The following is a 15,620-nucleotide window of genomic DNA, read 5'->3' on the forward strand; positions in this document are numbered from 1 at the left end:
CCCTTGTGGCACAGTGGTTAACGAATCCGACTAGGAACCATGAGGTTGCGGGTTCAGTCCCTGGCCTTGCTCAGTGAGTTAAGGATCCAGCGTTGCCATGAGCTGTAGTGTAGGTCACAGACACGGCTCAGATCCCGGGTTGCTGTGGCTCTGGTGTAGGCCAGCGGCTACAGCTCCGATTGGACCCCTAGCCTGGGAACCTCCATATGCCTCGGGAGCGGCCCTAGAAATGGCAAAAAGACAAAAAAAAAAAAAAAAAGTTCACCCATTTCTCCCACCTTGTCACCCCTCCCCCCACCCTGCCTCTTCACTTTTTAAATTTTTATAGTTTGTCACTGATGGGCTATTAGATTTACTGTGACATAAGTGGAGTTTAGTTATATATTCACATCAAACTCCCCTTGGCCATGTTTCTCAGGTGCCAGGCCCAAGAGGTTGGCACCACACAAAGTCATTCTTTAGAAATTCCACTTCTTTTTTTTTTTTTTTTTTTTTTTTTTTTGGCTTTTTGCCTTTTCTAGGGCCACTCCCATGGCACATGGAGGTTCCCAGGCTAGGGGTCGAATCGGAGCTGTAGCTGCCAGCCTACGCCAGAGCCACAGCAACACCAGATCTGAGCTGCATCTGTGACCTTCACCACAGCTCACGGCAACGCCGGATCCTTAACCCACTGAGCAAGGCCAGGGATCAAACCTGCAACCTCACGGTTCCTAGTCGGATTCGTTAACCACTGCACCACGACAGGAACTCCTAGAAATTCCACTTGTGATTTGCTTATGCTGTATGTTTCCTTGAGATATGTAGGCCTAGAAATATCTAACTTGTCTAGACAGCATATTGTTAACTTTGAAGACAGCAATGAAAAGTATTGAAGGAGATTGTGGAACCAAGGCCATGTAATTTTTCCAGCAATAAAAACTATGGGAGAAGTTCCCTTGTGGCACAGCAGGTTAAGAACCTGGCATTGTCACTGTAGGGACTCGGGTTGCTGCTGTGTCATGGGTTTGATCCCTGACCTGGGAACATCTGCGTGCTGCAGGCATGGCCGAAAAAAAAAAACAAAAAAACAAAAAAACTATGGGGAAGTACTTGTTTTTAAGAAGAAAACACTTTAACAGTCTAGACACATAAAGGGGAAATGCACAACATTTCAGAATCTGGGCAAAACAAGCAAAAATTAAATAAAACCCCAAAAAGCCACATCACATGATTACTGATGTCACTGTGAATTACCCTCTTTGACATTTCCACCCACAGCATCGCGACAGACAAATTACATGCCTCAGGTCACACTCCAGGCTGAAGCCAGATCTTTTTCCCTCTTTTTCCTAAATGAGACACTACTGGGCAACAGGGATCTAAAGGAAACTTAAAGATAAACATAACTCAGGGGGAGCACAGATATGCCATTTTTTGGTTTTAATACAACATGCTTCATCTTGCACTTTGTATGAAGTGTGCTTGGATCAGAATATCAGGGATTATAAAAAGATCAGATTTTTCCCTGCCTAGAATCACGGAATGACAGATCTATAAGAACAGTGAGATTATCTGGTCCCAATTTAAGGTATCTGACAACAGGAATGTCAGGCCAGAAGGAAGCCTGGGCTGGTGCCTACTGGTTCAGTATCAGCCCTGATCTGGAGCCTGACACCCAGGGAGGTGTCGTGACCAGATGTTGTTACAAGTCTTGGGATATGCGGGGGACGGGCTGAAAGGAGATCCTCTAGGCAGTGCTTATGAAAGCGCAGAATGACTCCATCAGAGGCTGTTTGCTCTGTAATGTGGGCTTATGGCACTCACAACCCCTAAGTCCAGTGACAAAACCGGCTCCAGGGTGTTACAAAGAACAGGAGTCCCAAAAGAGGAGGAACTGTGATCCCATTGGGGATATGGGAAGATTTGTGGACTGGCTGGGGTTTGAATCAAAAAAATTTTTAAAGGGGGAAGCAGATGAATAGATAGAAGAGAGAAGACTTTCAAGTGGACATGAAGACCTGAGGATGGCAACCCTCATATGTGCGAGAGATGGAAAGCCTTTGCTCATTCATTCCTTTCTTCATCCGGTCAATGAACATGAATTGAACACCTACCGTGTGCCGCACACAGCAGGAGGCGCTGGGGCTGCAACAGTGCACAAGGGTGTGAAGCCTCATGTGTCCATGACAAAGAGACGTGTCACCACAGGGAAAGCTGGCACAGAGTGTTGTGGGCATGCACAAGGGCTCCCCACCTCCCGACCCCCAAAACCTGGGGGAAGGGACCTGGGAGAAGACTGTGAGATAAGCAAGGTGAGAGAGAGGGAGGGTCTAGCCGAGGGAGGAATATGTGTAAAGATCCAAGTGAGATGAAAGAGCAGGTCAAGGTGGTTGAAGGTCTTGAAGCCAGATGACAGTTCAGAGTAGATGAGGCAGGTCATAGGAAACCACTGTGGCCCTAAACCGAGTCAGACATCCTGAACACAGTGTAACTATTACACAGAGTAAGAGGAGGATTGCCTTTAGGCTACCATCTTGCCAACCAGGTGGTGGAATCTTTTTTTTTATTTTTTTTATTTTTTTTGTCTTTTGTCTTTTTTTTGTTGTTGTTGTTGTTGCTATTTCTTGGGCCGCTCCCGAGGCATATGGAGGTTCCCAGGCTAGGGGTCGAATCGGAGCTGTAGCCACCGGCCTACGCCAGAGGCACAGCAACGCAGGATCCGAGCCGCGTCTGCAACCTACACCACAGCTCACGGCAACTCCGGATTGTTAACCCACTGAGCAAGGGCAGGGACCGAACCTGCAACCTCATGGTTCCTAGTCGGATTCGTTAACCACTGCGCCACGACGGGAACTCCCGAATCTTTTTTTTTTTAAGACCATGTCGGGCATGCAGAAATTCCGGGGGCCAAGGATCCAACGCAAATGGAGCACTGCAGTGACAATGGCAAGTCCTTAACCCACTGAGCCACCAGGGAACTCCAGAGCTAGGATTTCTGACCTCAGGATATGAAGTCCAAGTGGAATGAGCCTTGAAAGTAGAGAAATAAACTGCCTAGCAAGGCAGCAAGAAGTGCTCATGGTCAGAAGGAAGGCGGGTGACATAAAGATGGGAGCTGAGGGAGCCAGAGAAGGACGAGGCATGGATAGCAATGGCAGAACAGTATTTCAGCAAGAGTGCTGGCACCAAAAGCCAGAATGCTCTGCCAAAAAATCCAGGAAGCTAGAGAAGGCCAAGTGTCAGCAGAGGTGTGGGGATTTAGGGGCCCTCATACATGCTGATGGGAGCATGGGCTGTTGCAGCAACTCTGTAATCTGGCACATTTGATGAAATTAAGCATAGGCAGACCTCATAACCCAGCAAATCCACTCGTGGGTACAAACCCCAAATACATTTTCTAATGTTGAATGCTGACTGCAGCACTGTTCATGGCGATGGGCAATTGGAAGCAATCAGAGTATCCATACTGGGAGGGTAGATGGGAATGGTAAACACACACAGTGGAATATCATGTAACACTTGAAAACTTGGTGTTAAGTAAAAAAGAAAATAAAAGACAACATGAAATGTGTAGTAATACAATTTACATAAACCCAAACTAGAGTTTCAGAAAATTTAACACTGGAATTGGTCTAACTCCTTCTAATCAGCACTCCTGATACCCCTTTTCTGCATTAGTTTTCCCATAGCACTTACCACCCCTCTAACATTCTGATAATTGTCTTATTTTTATGCTTATAGATTATTGGTTTTCATCCCTTGTTAGCATATACATTCCATGAGGGCAAGGGATCTCTGATGGTTTTGTTCATTGATGCATCCCCAAATGCCTGGCACATAGTAGATACCCAGCAAATACTTGTTTGAGTGAGTCAATCAATAAGACAATGACATATATTTTACAAGAATGCATACAACCCTAAGATCCACTTGAAGCAAACGAGAAGAGTGCATAAATAAGAGCCTGTCCAAGAGGGGTATGTGGGAGGAGATGGAGGCTGAAGGGGCCAGGCTGCACAGAACATCCTGCACTAAGAAGCATGGCCCTGGTTTCACAGTTCCCATCTCTCCTACCTCCCAGTGGCTGATCTGGACCTGCCATCAGCCATGGCCTGACATTTCCAAGACACCTTGAAAACATAAGCCTGATGACGCTTCAGGTCGTTGTCCAGGGAGACCAGAAGTCTGAAGGATTCCAGGTGAATGGCTTGCTCCAAACCCTTTTTAGGAAAGGCATTAACTGGAGGCGTCTGCCCTGGGGTCCGCTCGCTCAGGCCCCTTAGAAGTTTGGCCAGTTTTTGGATTTGGAATTCCCAACTGGTTCATATGCATTAGCAGGTTTAAAACAAAACAAAGACTGTATTCATGCTAGAAGGTACCTTACAAGTCATAAGTTTCCTCACCAGTCGCATGAGAACTATGGGGAAGCTTTGGAAACACAAATTCTCAAGCCTAATCCCCATGGAGATTTGGATTCAAAAGATCTTAGGGGGGCCAGGAATGTGTTTGGTTTTGTTTTCGCTCCTCAGGGGATCGTGACCCATCCAGGACCAGAGCCCTGGCACCGGGCAGTCAGAATCCCAGTCTGTCCCCAGCAGCCAACCTGGCTCTCCCCAGGAAGGCAAGAAACCCCAGCTTGTCCTCCATTCCCCCTTCCCCCCTGCTCAAGGGGGCTTCAAGAGAGAAGCAGGAGGAACTCTGGGTGGAGGTGGACAGATAATTGGCCAAAACACCCCCTCAGCCGGGCTCCAGTATCAGCATTCCAGGCCCACCCACCTGGGCCCTTGGTCACCAGGAGACCTCACGTGTACACACAGGCCCTAACCTGCCCTGACTCCAGATCCTGCACTTCCCAAGCAGCTCTCTCAGCCTGCTTTGAACAAAGGCGATTGTTCTCCCAGGCCCGTACTGCCAGGAGATGTCTACCCATCCTCTTCCTCTCTTCCCATCCCTCCCAACCCTGCTCCTGCCTTTACTCCCTGGGAGGGAAGGTATTCTGCATAGGACTGCTCCTGGATCCCTTTTTCCTCTCCAACTTGAAAGTCCCGGGCTGTTGGCCTGTGGTTACTCCCGGCACAAATCCCCTCCCCCAGGTGAACACCCTCCAGCAGGTCGCAGGGATGCGTTCCGCACCGGAGAGTGAGGTGCCAGCAGATGAGGGATTTTTTTTAAATACCCATTTGGGGTTGCAGACCTTCCTGTGGGAATCCGCCGCTCTTATTTTAAGGATAGATGGTGCCTGTCCCTGCCCCCACCTGATGAAGCCGTAAATTGTAACAAGAGAATCTGGCTAAACGAGTTTCCGATCCCAACGTTATCTTGTGGACAAAGAACGCTTTGAATACGGTTTCTGTGTTTGGCTTCTCGTGATGGAGTGGAAAGTGATGTTTTCACTGTTGCTGGAATTCTTCTCCCCCCCCTCAGCAGGGTCGGAGGGGTGGTCACAGTGGAGGCAGCCTTGGGCCTTGGGGGCCGGGGGGAGGCCACGTGGCCCTGGAGAGCTGTGGCCGGACCATTCCCTGCTAATTAACACATGGACAGTGATGATATTTCTCTCGGGGAAGCTGCTGCTGATAAGATGGTCCGTCCCTTTTGGCCACCACGCCATATCGATAGGCAGAGAGCCCCTTTCTCAAAGAGCCTGTGACCCAAACATGCTTGGGGCGGGTGATGGATAGAAAGCTCCCGTGTTAAAAGGATTCCAAATCTAAACAGAATGTGTCTGGTTACTGACAAAATTAAATTACCCTCCGCTGGAGGAACTTCCAATGAAAACAAAGTTATGGTTACAGATAAAACAGAAACTTGGGCATAAATTCTTACAGGTTTCTAAGAGCAAGCGTGATTGTTCAAAGGACGGGCTTCATTTTATTTTCGGTTTGTCCCACTTGGATATACTTCATAAATGAGAAGGTACAAAAAACTTTTTTTTTTTTTTTTGTAGTATTTAAAAGGTCAAAAGTCCAATAGACTCTGGTTGAAAGCACCTGGAGGCCCAGATTTTCTGAACCCTCTTCTCTGGGCTGCTCTGGGAAGTATCTCTTTTTCTGCCTAGAAACACAATAACCAGGCTGCCTGGGAGAGAAAGAAAATGCAGGCATGTTTCCTGTTCCGAAGCTTCTCTTTCTCAGGGAAAGATTGCATTCAAGACCCTGCCTTCGTGGTCCTTTCTCGTCTGATTTTCTCCTTACCTTGCCTTCTTCCAGAAATGAGGCTGGTGTAGCAAAACAGGAAGCAGTCCATAGGGATTTCAGTTTTCCAACTGGCCAGGAAGAGAGCCATTCTAGTCAATTATTGCCTGTTCATTCGATGGGTCTTTGTTGAGTTTCTGCCTCAGGCCACCACAATGCTGGGCTCTGAGAAGGATGCAGGAGTCTTCAAGGGAACTCGGGTTTGTCAAGTACATCCCCATTTAGGATATGCTGCCACCTGCCATAACTCAGATGGATTCCAGGGGAGAGGGAAAAATGGCCTCTGGATTTAAACTGCTTAGAGCCTGGCGAGGGGTGGTCAGGTTGCAGAGAAGAAACCCCCCGAGAATGAAGCAAGGCCTTGCTTAATCCAGGCCGAAGCTGTGAGAGACATATCGAAAGTGTTGCAGCCCAGAGGAGAAAGATCAGTAAGACCCCCGCTCCAGGTGCTCTCAACCAAAGAGTCTAGAATTTCCCATTCTGTGGGTTTGGTTTGTTAAGTGTTTCGGCTGGAATGATGTCTTTCTCAGAGACCCAAACCTCAACCACAACGCCCCTCTCTTTCCTTTGAAGCTGGTTTCCAATCTCTTCCCGAACAGAGAAACTTTATCTCCTACATCCTCTGCTCTCTGCTGGGTTACATCCATGGACGTGGGGCCGGCGGGTCCACGTCCAGCTGGACTTGGCCATGGCCCTGTGCTGAAGAGAAAGATGTCATTGACACAGGTTTCTGTCTGGGAGAAATGTGCTCCTATTTTGCTTTTGATGAATGTGCTAAGACGTTGCATGGGGAAAGGCGCCCTCCCCTCCCCTCCATCTGTGGAACCCACCAGGCCGGGTGGGTTCTCAGCAGAGCAGCCGAAACACGGGAGCGTTCCCGGGCTGGCAGGGCTGCACGGCTGTGAGGAGATGACTCTTCCATCACACTGTCATCGCGTAGCCGAAAACACCCTGAGCAGCCCAGCTGCGGCACCACTGGCGGCAGAGAGCTGACGGAGGAGGCCAGAGCATCCAGCCAAACCCTCCAGGCCTTCACAGACTCCCTCTGATGTGTGCAGTCGGAGGTAGGTGCCTCACTAGCCGTGAGACCACTGACCCATCCCTGCGCCGGGACGGGTACTCGGTCGCCACAATGAACGGTCCTGTGAGGACTTTGCTGTGCCGTGAGTTACCATCATCACCATTTACTACCACGGCTACCAAAGCCTCCCATCCCTTGATACACTCCAAGACAGTCCCCCCAGGCCCCATGTCAACCTGACTGCCATTTCTTAGCCCCCTCCTGTGGAGAAACTGTGGAGCCCTGACTGTTGGTATGGCAGTGGCTTTGACATTCAATTCGGAACAAGTTTAATGGGCTTCTGGTATCTCCGGGCATCTCCCAGGTGTCCGCCAGTGAGGATACACCTGCAAATGAACCTGGCCTTCGAAGTTTATCAGAGGAACATCCAGGACAGTGCCAGTCATTTATTCTCCAGTCTTCCTGAAAAATTCCCAGATGCCCTCTTCCCATGTGTTTGGCTCCTCCCTCACCTCCACCCTGAGAAATAGCCATCAGGGTTGGCTAGAGTATTAGAAAACAAGAATACGGAAGAGTGGGTTTCAAGTCAGACCTGGGTGCAAACTGCAGCTCTCCTTCTTCCTTATTACGAAACGTGAAGCTACTTAACATCCCTGAGCTCAGTTTCCCCACTTGCAAAAATGGTGACCATCAGCCGAATCGGCGCTCAAGGGCAGGTGGCCAGTGTTGGTGCCAGACCCGTGGTGATAGACCCCGTCAAACGGCAGCTGCTGTTGTGCTGGTTACATAGTATTATATGTATTAGTATTACTATTACATATAATAATAGTATTACTATTATTATTGCCACAACTGTGTTATTAACAGGTTTGTGCTTAGTGAGAGAGAAGAGCTTTTTTTTGTCTTTTTTTTTTTAGGGCCCACGGGTGGCAGTGGTCAGTGAGCAAAAATGTAGGAAAACTGATATGATGACTTGGGTTTTATTGTACATAAAGGACTTTCATTCTTTAAGATAATCTCTAGTTTTGGCTTATGAGGCCAAGAAGACAAACTAGATATATATCCTACAAGCATAAAAAAATTTCCTTCGGCCAACACAATAACCTTAAAGTGGTTTTCATGACATTCATTTTCAGGTGATAAGGAGTGAGAGGGGATGGGAAGTGATTTGCAAAATTTTTTTTTTTTTTTTTTTTTTTTTTGTCTTTTTGCTATTTCTTGGGCCGCTCCCGCGGCGTATGGAGGTTCCCAGGCTAGGGGCTGAATCGGAGCTGTAGCCACCGGCCTACGCCAGAGCCACAGCAACACGGGATCCAAGCCACGTCTGCAACCTACACCACAGCTCACGGCAACGCCGGATCCTTAACCCACTGAGCAAGGGCAGGGACCGAACCCGCAACATCTCATGGTTCCTAGTCTGATTCGTTAACCACTGCGCCACGACGGGAACTCCTGCAATTTTTTTTTTTTTGTCTTTTCAGGGTCACACCCGCGGCATATGGAGGTTCCCAGGCTAGGGATCTAATTGGAGCTGTAGCCTCCGGCCTACGCCAGAGCCACAGCAACTTGGGATCCAAGCTGCATCTGTGACCTACACCACAGCTCGCGGCAATGCAGGATCCTTAACCCACTGAACGAGGCCAGGGATCGAACCCACAACCCCATGGTTCCTAGTCGGATTTGTTTCTGCTGCACCATGACAGGAACTCCAGAAGAGCCTTTACTGACAAGTAATATAGGGAAAGCTTGGGAGAACATCCCAAAAGGAAGTGCGTATCTAAGACCCCAGTGGGGACATATCCCATAGAACCAATTTGGGTTTTTCATTGGAGGAGGCATTTTTTTTCAGCCGCAAAAGCCAATGTACTATCTTTCTGAAAGAAAAAAACCTAATTGAGCTGTTTTTTGGTTTTTGTTTTTTTTTTACTTACATGTGATCTTCTGTTGATTCTTCCACCCCCGGGGATCCATTGTCTTCAAAAAAATTAAGAAGTTCTCCGCCAAATCTGTCAAGAAAGACAAATGAAGGATGCTGGCCTGGAGTCCTACTCTGAGGTATCCAGAAGGAGGAAGGGAAGCACCACAAACACTTTTCCCTACTTTTCTTTTAAAAGGTTGGTAGATCATGATTTTAAAAATCATCATTTAAAAATGCTTCATACATGAACAAATGCTGTTTGGATTTCTGTCTTTCCCCTTCCTATTTGTTTATTTTGGGCGGAGGGGTATGCCAATGGCATGCAGAAGTTCTGAGGCCAGGGATCAAACCACAGCAGTGACAATGCCAGGTCCTAACCCACTGAACCACCAGGGAACTCCTGTCTTTCCCCTTTTTAGCTTGGGGCAGTCAGACAGTACTACAAGAGAGAATTACCATTTGATGTCTCTTTTCTTTACCACCTTAGACAATGGAGAAAATAAACAACTTTCTGAATTCATCCACTCAGTCCACTCAGACCCTATTCACTGTTTATAGCTGAACTTGCAGTGGTCAGTAAGCAAAAATGTAGAAAAACTTATATGATGACTTGGGTTTTATTGTACATAAAGGACTTTCATTCTTTAAGATAATCTCTAGTTTTGGCTTATAAGGCCAAGAAGATAAACTAGACATATATTGTACAAGCATAAAAAAAATTGCCTTCAGCCAGTGCAATAACCTTAAAGTAGTTTTCATGACATTCATTTTCAGGTTTCATTTTGAGCCCAATTCGCAATTTGACTACAGTTTCCCTATTTTTATTACCAATACACTGAATATATATATATAATTTCTCACTGTTTAAATCAAAGGGAAAAGTTTCATCTAGGATTATTTATTTTCACTCTTTAATTTTAATTCGTGTGCCTCTGGAGAATGTATCTTTTGTATGATTCCAGTTCTAAAAGCCAAAAGAAAACAGAAGATGAGATGCTATTGGTTAGTTCCTTTAAAAGGTTGTTTGGAGGGGCCTCTCTTGAACTTTTTTTTCTGTAAGTCATATATCAAGTCTTTGATCTTGACAGCCCTGAAATACTACCTTACAATTACATCATAACTATAAAATGACTTTTGTTGGCTAGTGGAATGACTTTTCAAAACGTTTCCACCAAATACACAAATATTACAGTGAAAGGATGTCAGAGTATTTCAAATGATTAGTGATGGTATTAAAATTCCCAGTATTGCTATATATTGTACCCCTAAGAAATTTAGAATATTTATGGCAAGGCTTTCATCTAAGCAGTCTGACTGGGTTTTTGGTTTGGGGGTTTTTTTCTTTCTTAAAGTGATTGGTAATTTCTTCTTTTAGTCTTTTTCACATTTTTTGCTCTTTCTAAAAGCCATTTGAACCATTGATTTTTCTCAGTGAAGAAAAATAATTTATATTCAGACAAGAGTTAGCAGAGCAACTGAATCAAATAATACCTACTAACATCTCAAATATTTATTGATTCAATAAATATTTACTGTAGAGCCATAACATATCATATGATACAAATTCAACTATGTGCACTTGGCCTGTCTCTCCCCCATCAAAAGAAAGAGAAAGAAATAACACTTTGAATAGTGTAGACATTCCAACCACCCACTCACTCGAGGACAGGCCCCAGAATCAGCGAGATGAGGAGACGGACCTGATGTTGGCTCAGCTGGTTCTACTTCCCTTGCACCTCTTAGAGGTGGGGCTGAATGTAAGGCTAGTTTTGAAAGAAAAGTGTTTGGGGGTACATCAGAGCCAGCTGATTCATCTGGTTCCCAAGCAAAAACAAACAAAACAAAACAGCAATCAGATCCACTGTTGGAGAAAAACAGTGAGAACTGTCCCTGTATTGTATTGCATAAGCCAATGAAGAGTTTTTTGAGGATAACCTTGACTGTGAGGCTTATTTGCCCTACTCCTTCTGGTAGATGCTCAATACAGTGCAGTTAAGTAGAATGCACCTGCTGTATACAAGGCTCTGTTCTGAAATCACAGGGGAAAATCCCTGGATTACTCAGTGGACATTTTAGAGGTATGAGAACAAGATTGTTCACACACATATACATACACACATATAACTTGAGAATGAGTCACATTTTTCGTAGAGTGGGCCAATCTTGACATGCCCTTTTCTAACCTAATAATTAGTTTAACCAATCTTTACTTTCCTTATTAGGAATTGTGAGCATGTCCAATGATAGCAGTTTAAAAGGTAAGATGATAAAGCAGATATTTGGTTTTAAATTTCTGTTTTTAGAATAAACTACTGATGAGTTGGAGATTTTGTTGGTAGATGTGGTAGGGATGATGGTTGTGGTACTTCAGAACAAGACAGTGATTTAAAACAAAAGTGTAAACACAAAGAGTCTATCAGATCACTGAGACACATTAGCCAGTGGAAGGCTTTATGGTAATCTGTATAGTATGTATACATTGGGTGGTAACATCAAAGTTAACTGATGTGTACGTGGGTTCAGTGAATTGCCTCCCTGTCTCCAGACTCACTTGCACCAAATATGAAATGCATCATGCCAGGCATTTCCTCTTAATTATCTTTAGGAAGGATATTTTCAAGAAAAGCTAATCTACCTGTTTCTAATTCAGTACAGCTTACTCCCTTAAGATGGTACCTTGCCTGGGCTAGCTCTATCCCTAAAATAATCCTTTTACTCTTTTACTCTTTTTTTCAAGTTTTTTTTTTTTTTTCAAACAGGTGGTCCTTCAAACAGCTGGGGACCTCCCCAGCCCTCAACTCATGGTTTTGTTTGTTTGTTTGTTTGTTTGTCTTTTTAGGGCTGCACCTGCAGCATATGGAGGCTCCCAGGCTAGGGGTCCAATCAGAGCTGTAGCTGCCAGTCTACACCACAGCCACAGCAACGCCAGATCCAAGTCACATCTGCAACCTTCACCACAGCTCACAGCAACACCGGATCCTTAACCCACAGAGTGAGGCCAGGGATCGAACCCGCAATCTCACAGTTCCTAGTCGGATTTGTTACCCGCTGAGCCATAACGGGAACTCCTCAACTCATGTTTGATTCAAGCTCGGAATAAGCCTTGTTTAATCAATCAGACTCTCCAAGGGGTTGGAAAACGCCCCATGATCAGGAGGAGAGAGCTGTGAAGCAAGTATTGAATTTTCTCACAACTCGAACCGATTCCACTCCTCCCTCCTTAGAGGATCAAATGGAAACTGCAAAGGTTATATGCAATACCTCATTCGAGCTGACCTTTTCAGTTCAGGAGAAACAACAGAGATAAGATGGGGAATGCGACTTTTAGACAGTGGGCCATCCTGTCTGGGGGTGGCATCGTCCTTTCAGATTACCTCACCTCATCTTGGGAGCTTCATTTTATAACTAGGAAGGATGGCAGGAAAAGCGAAGAACAGGCTCATTAAAGCTGATTTACTGGAGAGACTCAAAATCCTCCTTCCCTCTTTGGTATCACCCGAGTCATTCAGGCCAATTTGTGAAGCTGCACATCATTATTTTAATTGTCTGCAGCCCTTGGGTGAGTTTTAATAATCTCACTGGGCTGGTTACAAGCAGGGCTCCGGACACTACAGTAAGGGTTTTCATAGATTACAGCATAAAGAATATGATCAGGGAGAGTTCCTTGTGGCGCAGCAGAAACAAAACTGACTAGTATCCACGAGGACGCGGGTTCAATCCCTGGCCTTGCTCAGTGGGTCAGGGAACCCGGTGTTGCCGTGAGCTGTGGTGTAGCTTGCAGATGCAGCTCGGACCTGGCATTGCTGTGGGTGGAGCAGGCTGGCAGTTGTAGCTCCACTTTGACCCCTAGCCTGGGAACCTCCATATGCTTCAGGTGCTGCCCTAAAAAAAAAAAAAAAAAGAAGAAGAAAGAAAAGAATATGATCAATAATGTTGTAATAGTTTTGTATGGAGAAAGATGGTTACTAGAGTTATTGTGGTGATCATTTCATAACGTATGCAAATGTCACATCACTATGCAGTACGCCTGAAACTAACATGATACTGTATGTTAACTACATTTCAATTTTAAAAAATGTAAGAGTTTTCACAGATTCACAGATGTATGGTGGCCGCCAATTCAGGTGGAACTAAATAAAGAAACATAGGCATTGACGAGCTTTGGAACAAGATTTGAGTTTTGAGGGGGTTTTTTTTTCTCTTCTCTTGTAATGTAGGAGCTGATTGCCCTCTAATGTAACAACGATAAGTTGGAATCAGGCTCTGGAAAAAGGTTTTGATTTAATTAGCAAAACACAGCACAAAGCATAGTCCTGCATTCCCCTGCCTTCCACGGCTCTCTCTTCCATAGGTTCATCCCTTCTGAAATTTTTTCCTTTTCTCCAACCCTCCTCACAACTTTCCTAGGGGAAAACGCCTTAAACAAAAGCCCCATTGCACAGAATGTTAATTATCAGTGGGGTCAACTTCAGAGAGAGAAACATCCAGCCAGAGCGAAGGGATACCAGCCTGTCCCGGAATCAGCTACACATGCGTCCTTCTCATTGCTGCTCCTTTCTCCTTCAGGCACCTTTGGCCTTGGAGAACCCTCAGGCTGATATTTCGAACCTCCTCCAAAGCACTTAGCTGTGGAGTTGATGAACCTCCAGGTCTGGCTACAGATTCCAGCCACAGCCTTGGGTGTGTCCTGCCTGAACTTCTGCTCTTAACTCAAAGCCACTTGATGAATGGAAACTTTAAACATTCTTTGGATGTTCCTGGTGTTTGAATCACCGTCTAAAATGGGTTTGACATTTAAAAGTTTGGAAACTTCTTAGAGAAAAAGGGGACTGTGGAGGGGGCGGGAAGATGGGAACTAGAAGGAGTAGATCCTGTGTTGTCTCAGGACAGATGCACACAGTAAGACAGATGGCGGGCTCCGGAGGGCAAGTGTGGTGAGAGTGGCATCTGGACAGCCCATCAGAGACCACAATCACTGTTGATATTGCTGCCACGCTTCTGTCTGGGCTTTTCTTATAACACTCTTCATCATCACTCCAGATTTGTGTGATTCTAAATCTCTATGGCTACATGAAGACAACTGAAGTCCAGCTGAGGTAGAAGTAAAATTAATTTCCTGTAGTTTGCCTTTGAGTGAGTATTAGAAAACCACGATGCTGAGGAGGTGCCCTAGGCTCTCTGGAGAATCTGGGATTATAAGGGAAGTGTAGCTAAAGGTGCCGAGTTGGAAAGTTCTCTGAGGAGTTCCCCTCTGGTGCAGTGGGTTAAGGATCCGGCATTGCCACTGCAGCAGCTTGGCTCGCTGCTGTGGCGTGGGTTCAATTCCTGGCCAGGGAACTTCCACATGCAGTGAGTGTAGCAAAAAAAAAAAAAGAAAAAAAAGAAAGAAAAAAGAAAGAAAGAAAGTCCTCTGAATAACCCACTGGAGTTGCCAGGGAAACTGGCATGGAGGAAGTCCGCCCAAATAGGCTTATTAATAAATACCTTGGATTCACTGTCACGCTCAAGGCAGGAGATAGACGTGACATGGCAGTGGAAATGGAAAATGGTGTGAGGGCAAAGGAGGGGTATAAAATAACCAGAGTTAGCCTTGCTAGTAGATTATCAATTAACTAATCTTAAAATTCTTTGTTGTACAGCAGAAACTATCACAATCTTATAAATTAACTATAGCTCAATAAAACTTAAAATAACCAGTTACGTGGATATAATGAGACAAGGACTGTGGAGCAAGTGCAAAGGCCTGATTGATGTTCAAATTCAAGAACAAAAAAATCTTTCTTTAAACAAAGCAACATCAGGAGTTCCCGTCGTGGCGCAGTGGTTAACAAATCCCACTAGGAACCATGACGTTGTGGGTTCGATCCCTGGCCTTGCTCAGTGGGTTAAGGATCTGGTGTTGCCGTGAGCTGTGGTGTAGGCCAGTGGCTATAGCTCCAATTAGACCCCCTAGCCTGGGAACCTCCATATGCCGCGGGAGCAGCCCTAGAAAAGGCAAAAAAGACAAAAAATAAATAAACAAACATACAAACAAAGCAACATCATATTTGTGCCACAGAGGCAAGAAAATCCGGGTGAGGAGTTTCTGTCGTGGCTCAGTGGTTAACGAACCTGACAAGTATCCTTGAGGATGAAGGTTTGATCCCTGGGCTCGCTCAGTGGGTTAAGAATCCGGCGTTGCCGTGAGCTGTGGTGTAGATCGCAGACACTGCTCAGATCCCGCATTGCTGTGGCTCTGGTGTAGGCCGGCGGCTATAGCTCCGATGAGACCCCTAGCCTGGGAACCTCCATGTGCTGCAGGTGCAGCCCTAAAAAGCAAAAGACAAAAAAAAAAGAAAAAAAGAAAGAAAAGTGGGGGTGAACCAACCCCACATACTCTCCAAGAGCACCAATCTTTTTGGCTATGTGATGATCTATAAAGCCTCTGATTCGCCAGCACTCTCCCTCTGCTCCTCACAGGGCAGAGTGATGTCAACTTATTAAGCATACGTGAGCTGGGGTTAATTTAGCT

General features: G+C 45.7%; 1 long non-coding RNA gene across 1 annotated transcript; it reads right to left on the bottom strand.

The window, feature by feature from the left end:
- LOC110256975 lies at positions 5,863-11,950 on the bottom strand. The gene is made up of 2 exons (XR_002339070.1): positions 9,123-11,950; positions 5,863-6,869 (listed from the first exon to the last, which is right to left on the bottom strand). It is a non-coding gene; the product is annotated as an uncharacterized LOC110256975 (long non-coding RNA).

The sequence above is a fragment of the Sus scrofa genome, chromosome 15 (genome assembly GCF_000003025.6).
Source record: "Sus scrofa isolate TJ Tabasco breed Duroc chromosome 15, Sscrofa11.1, whole genome shotgun sequence".
Taxonomy (NCBI): Eukaryota; Metazoa; Chordata; class Mammalia; order Artiodactyla; family Suidae; genus Sus; species Sus scrofa.